The 6,626-nt window shown below is 41.5% G+C and overlaps 1 protein-coding gene across 5 annotated transcripts in view; it reads left to right on the forward strand.

The window, feature by feature from the left end:
• The window catches only part of LOC100703578 (nuclear factor 7, ovary), a 972,198-nt gene that overhangs the window by 223,778 nt on the left and 741,794 nt on the right, over nucleotides 1-6,626 (forward strand). The window lies entirely within an intron of this gene.

The raw sequence follows: 6,626 nt of genomic DNA on the forward strand, positions 1-6,626 counted from the left end.
TGCATTTGGGTCCAATTCCTGCCTGCACACACCCTAATCATGACAGAAGAACACGACCACAACATGGACCCAGCAGCTCACAGCCCCTCCACTGAGCTCCGAGCGGACCTAGTTTACACGGTGGAGTATCTTTGCCAAGAGTGGGTAGCGCTGCCGATCCCGGAGTACCAGAAGGTGTTAGCTACCCGTTTAAACTCCAAAACACGTAAAAACTGCAAAGCACGTACAAAACACAACAGAAGTGCTCCATGATGCTAGGCACAGTGTTGAGCTTTTGTTACCTAGTGGCTACACAAGCCAGGAAGTACCAACGACCGGATTTGGTGTGTGGTAGTAACAGGTAAATGAACATTTTTGTAATTATTTGAATATATATGAGTGCTTGTGTATAAATACACAAACCATACACATATGCTTTCAATTGTGTAATTTGAGTGATCTAGGTAGCTCTGCTTTGGAAGTTCGGTTAATGCTAGAAATGTGTTTTGGAGTTTGTACGTGCTTTTTGAAGTTTGTACGTGCTTTGTCTCTAGGGGCCACTGTATATATTTATATATAAACATATATAAATAAAACCACTTTTTTCACATTAGTAATTCCTTTTGTGCATAATTTTATATTATTGTTAATAATAAATTAAAGCAACAAAACAACCTGAAGAGCCATTTGGGAGCCAAAAGAGCCGGCTCTTTTTAGTGAGCCGAGCCGAAAGAGCTGGTTCTCTAAAAAGAACCGGAAATCCCATCACTAAGCCCAAGCTTTCTGATCACGGACTTCATGACTTATCCACCACTGTGAGTAACACTGTTTTGCCCTCCGTGGATATTGTGTTGCCTAAATCAGATAACTCCGCCACTGTGTGTTTGTAACTGTGTGCCAAGTTATTCACCGGTTGTCTTCACTAGTGATCTTTGTGTTCCTGAGCCATCAGATTCTGGTGATGCTCGCAGTGTTTTCCCTGAATTAGCCAATATGGATGTCTCAACTGTAGAGTTAGCTGAACAAAGGACCGTTATTCCATTCCAGAGTCACCTACACACTGTTACTAGCATTGTAGTCCCGCAGGACTGTTTTACTCCTCAGCCTGTAAATTCTGAGGTTTCCCAGCCTGAACTGAGCCACACACCACCACCATCAGCTCTAGATAAAACAGTGCATGCTAAGGAGCACAAACCATCCGAGACTGTGTGTTCTATAGCTGATGCTCCTTCTAGTGACTATTTCATGTTCCAACCTGTTTTGTCTTTTGACACGTCCGGCGTGGCCCAGCCAGCTCCACAACCAGTGATAACTCATTCAGCTTCTCTAGAGAGTGGTAACAAGATGGCCGCTTCTTTCGTTAAGCTAGCCAAAAGACTGGGGTTAAGCGTTGCAATGTTGACTGATCAGGTCAAGTTTTGTGGCCCACGATAATGCATGCTTGATCCTGTTCTCTATTCTTCCGAAACCAATTGTTGTGGAACAGGTTGTGGGTGTTTCTTCATCCCTGGACTGTGTGGCTCCCCATCCAGTTAGTTCTGAGATGGACAGCCATGTTGTTTCACCTGTGGACTGTTCGAAAGCTAATTCTGTCTCTCAGCCTGTGACTGCTCAGTCTATCATATGCATCATGACATGTATGCATTGATGTCCTCATATCTGTTACTTTAACTTAACCATCCAGTTGGGGGAGCGGACAAAGTTGTAGAAAATAGAGCAGCTGATGACTTAAGTGATGAAGTACAGGTATTTTTAAAGAAGTTTTTGTTTGTTTTGCTTCATTCTCTCTGTTCAAGTTTGAGGTCCATGTTAAAATCAGATGTATTCAAATTCAAATGGACTGAATGTGATTTCTACTATTGAAAATTAGGGAAGAAAACCAGCTTTTAAAGCCATAACTTTATAATATAGTCAATGACAGTAAATGGTCCAATCCCAATTTTCCTACTCATACATGAAGGCTAAAGGCAGTACCACAGTCAAAGTGGAGGAGCCTGAAGTCTGTATGTCTGCGACTTTGACTAAAGGAACAACAAAAAAGATCTACTTAAATGAGCATGAAAGTAACTAAGTCTGAACATCATTGCTCATCCATAAAATAAGATAACGAATGTGAATTGTCCTTGTGTTTTTTTTTTTACCTTTTATTTTTTTCAGCTTATATTTCACATGAAAGAAGACATTTGAAAGAAGACTGCAGAAAACATGTTATTGTTGCAGTTTGGCATGTTGCAATGACATAATTTCCTTACTCACAGAGTGAGACATTAAAACTGACCCGATTTCAACCTGTTAACTATGAGGAAGATGATCTCTGGATGTCTCTGGACAGCTGACAAGAGCCAGCTAAACAACAACAGCTGGTTATAAGTTAACAGTATGCCAAATAATATCGGGCTTCAGTGTAATAATAAATCCCACTTTCACTCTGATAAGCAGTTTCATTACTGTTCCGCATTATATAAGAGTTTGTTTGCTAAGTGTCAGAGTCCAGCAAAGTTTCATCCACTTTAAAGACAGTTTAAAACACATGAGCCTTCCTGAGATGGGGAAAACTCCAGGGTGGATCTGGATCTGGTCCCCAGAGTAGCAGAAACACACCAGCTGGATTTCCATGCTAGAGCCATGCAGTTGAACTTGGAGGGTAAGAAAACTGAAGTTTACTGCCACCTAGCGGTGAAACATTTTACATCCAGACAGCTTTGTTGTAAGTATAATTGGCTCTTAGCTGTCCTCCAGCCCTGAGCACAGAAGACAATTCATATCAGAGCCTCTCTTAAATGAACTGTTTTGGGGGGAAAAAGAAAAAGAGAGAAAAGGAAGAACAGAAATCCTACGATGAGAAAGAAACAATAAGAAACTAAAGAGTTTATTTATTTAAACTGAGGGAAATGTGATGCTTATCAGGGGGAACAACTTGTCTGTGGGTGAATTAAAGCAATGAAGAAAAAAAGTCATTGATTACAGCTTTTTTTCAATGTAAATATTTGATTTTAATCACATTTAAGTCACATGACCAGTTATGAACCATGGTGGGCAGAGTGGCCCAAGCCTTTCAAACTAGCGGACATATGGAAAGAAGAAACAGGAAAACATGGCAGAGGCAACTGTCTCTGCTAGAATTGAAGAGGATGAACACCCTTGGCCTCATCTACAAAGCATGTTTTGCTCAAAAGCAGTACGAATAAACAGCTATATAACGCGGTGTCTTCAGTGTGAGCCAAAATAAACCGACATTTCAACGTGAAAAAACTCAACTCTAACCTGAGGAAAACATGTTGCGGTAAGTTTACTCTAAATTTCTTTTTAGCTGTGATTATGTGGATGCCAGTGTTTGTTACAGCAGCTGTGTCGAGCTTGATTCCTCGAGGGTCGGTCTACTGCAACTTTTTGATATGTCCATAGTCCAACACACATGAATTAAATGGCTGAATTGCCACCTCAGCATTCAGTACTATAGAGTCTTGCTAATGACCTAATGATTTTCTTCTGGTGTGTTGTGGTGAGGACATGTTTAATAGTTTTAGGACACTGGGCCTCGAGGATTAGAGCGGTTTTCCTTCTACCCTCAATTTGATTAAACTAGAATCACATCATATTTACATTGTGTATTACATATGTACGGAAGCATAGAGCTGCCACCCAGGCAAAAGAAAAGTAGTGCTATATCACGTTATAACATGAAAAATAAAAGTGCTAACAGACAACTGGTGCTTAGAATACAGTTGAATAGCTATTAAATGATGAGATGAGATGAGATAGCCTTTATTTGTCAGTTGCAAGTCTTTTGCCCACAACCGAGATGACAGACCTCACCGACCGTACATACAATACAAACATCACATTGGGGAGACAGGTCAGGCCAGGTAGCGAGGAAAAAAAACATCGAAATATGTAACACAAAAGGATAATACAGGAATGCACAGATATCAACACACCATAACACAATAAACACAGACAAGCAACATGGGAAAGAGTTCCAGTGTGTACATCTGATCTGGGACCGCTGCAATCTTCGACTGCGCCTCCAACTGACCCGATGTCCACATCAGAGGGGAGGTAAGCGTTGGAGGTGGCGTTGGGTAGGGAGGGTGATGCGTCAGTGAGTGCTTATCAGTATCAGTATATGTATGTGTCTGCGTGTCCATAGTTCAGCTGAGACAGTGTCCTTCGCCCCGCCAGGCTAAGTAAACAGTCTTCCAGCCAACCCAGGTGGCCTTGTATGGAATGGGAAGGAACAGACTCAACACAGTCGTTATCAGGGAGTTTTTGTTCAGCTCCAGCCTTGAGCCCACAGCTGGCGCCGAAGGGGTAGCCGCATTATGATGGTGATTTTTCTTTTTGCAAACAACTCATGAGAATTTCGAGCTGTTTTTAACACTCCGACACTGGTCTCTCAATCTCCCGTTGGATAGCTGCCAGTTTCTCCATGATGTTATTAGCCGTCGATTCCGTGATCTTGTCACTCTTTTGCTCACAGAGCAGATTCTGAGACCTCACGACCGCAGCCAACTGATCCGTGATGTATTCCAGCTTCCGCCCATAGGTGTTGTTCTGAGCGGATTCTTCCCTGATGTATCCCAGTATCCGCTCAGAGATGTTATTCTGAGTATTCACTGCAGCCGCTAGCGCCTCCAAGCTCTTAACCATGCTGCCTTCCGTGAGCCCTTTCTGAGAAGCCGCACCTCGTCCCATCGATTCAATCCCAGCGGGCAGCCTTGTGGGGGTTTGAACAGCCGGTTCCGCTTTCTTAATTCTCCGATAAGCCAGGGCCAGGCCAGCAAAAACAGATGATGTAATATTTCTGGAAACGTTGGACTCCTTCAGTATTCACGAACAGCATGCTTGTTCAGGCGCTGCTGCTCTCAGTGGATATGTGCCTTCTCTTTACGCCTTGTAAAAAAAGATTTTTAGTGTTAGTTTTAACTCAAAATTAACAGTTAAAAAACATCCAACAAATATGAACACCAGATAATAAGGAAAAGCAAATGGCTCAGTCTAACACGTGCTCTAGTGAGATATTAAACTTCAGTAAAGCTATGCAGTTGTTAAACGTAAGTTTAATCTGCGCTAAACTGGTCTGCTCAGTTGTAAATAAAACAGTGAAGTAAACATGAACCAACAGACAGAACCTTAGTGAATAAGTCCAGTATTTAACCTCTGAGGGCTAAAACTCAGTGGAGGTTTTAAAGCTGTGTTCCGGTGACCGGATATCAGCCACTGATAAGGTGCTCTGTAGTTTTCTCACCGTCCATCTCCTCCTTTTGCTCCAGCAGCTCTGCGCTCAGGAAACAACATACATTTACTTCTGCACAATATTGCGCCGACATTATGTTATATTGAGCAGCAGCCGTGTGTGTGCTTCCTGAGTCAGCAGCAGGTTTTAAACAGCTGACAGGTGAGCAGGATGCATGCAGGTAAACTGAGGCGCCGTCGAGCTGATCGCTGGTGTCATGTGGAAAATGTCAGCTTGTTTTTATGTTGTCTGACGGGAATATTGATGCATGTCTCCAACTCTAAGGAAAAGTAATTTTTTTGTGATAGTGTGTTGACAATATAAGTAAACAAAAGTCTCTGTCTCGCTTATTTGAACACAATATAAATACGAATGCTAATTTGTGATTTAAAATACTGGCAGTGATAAGTGCCAGCAAGATGCAAACACTATTGGTTTTTATTTGATGTGCAGGATAAAGCTATTAATTTGTAATGTTTGTTTTGAAAACGGGCCACGTCATATTGTATGAGATTTGTTTCTTGAATTAGAACGATGTCAGCCTTTTTACGGTAAAGGTAGTCAAAGACACACGTTCACTCAATGGCTGAGTTAAGACCATTAACACTAAGTGATAGAATAGTCAACTGTAGCATCGGTGTTGCAAGCATCCAAGAACAGTCCCAATATGAAGATAACCACTGAGGGACTTTATGTTCAATAAAGTCTAAGGCAATTATATTCCTTCCAGGGACTATGATGTGTTGCCTATGCTAGTGGAATTTTAGCATTAGATAGGAATATGTCTGTGAAAGAGGGGGCAGGAAAGGGAGAAACTATATACAAAAGCTGGTGCAGACCGCACAGAAATCCTTCTGTAGTTTTGCAAGAACTTCTGGTTTATTTGTGACCGATCCTTCCACTCCAACACATAACCATAGTGTCAGACATATAGTCAACAGAAGGTAAGTAAATATATCCTTCATAATACAATAACACTTAAATGTTGGTCTATGAAATGCTTAAAAAAACACTCAAGGGGAGGGGAAAAACAAGTCACTATATGATTTGTATCCAACATTAACCCACGTAAGCGATCTTGCTATTTTCTTAGTTGAGGCACAGGGCTATGCAGGTTTGACTTTTTTTCCCTTTTTTTGTCTAAGATTAGAATTCATTTGACGGTCAAAAACACTGACGTGTGAGAAACACACAGAAATATAGGAAGCCATGAATGGGGGGGACACTATTTCACAATTTTCATACTCATCCTGGGCCAGAAGAGAGAGATCTGGGGAGACCTGCAGCTGATAAAGAGCTTTACCAATGTTTTTTTCTGCCTTTAAGAACTGTTTACCAGTTTGCATGGAGAGAGAGCATTTCCTACATGAGGTAAGAGACACATTTTGAATGTTTTACTCTTTACAAAAAA

The sequence above is a fragment of the Oreochromis niloticus genome, linkage group LG3 (assembly GCF_001858045.2).
Source record: "Oreochromis niloticus isolate F11D_XX linkage group LG3, O_niloticus_UMD_NMBU, whole genome shotgun sequence".
Classification (NCBI taxonomy): Eukaryota; Metazoa; Chordata; class Actinopteri; order Cichliformes; family Cichlidae; genus Oreochromis; species Oreochromis niloticus.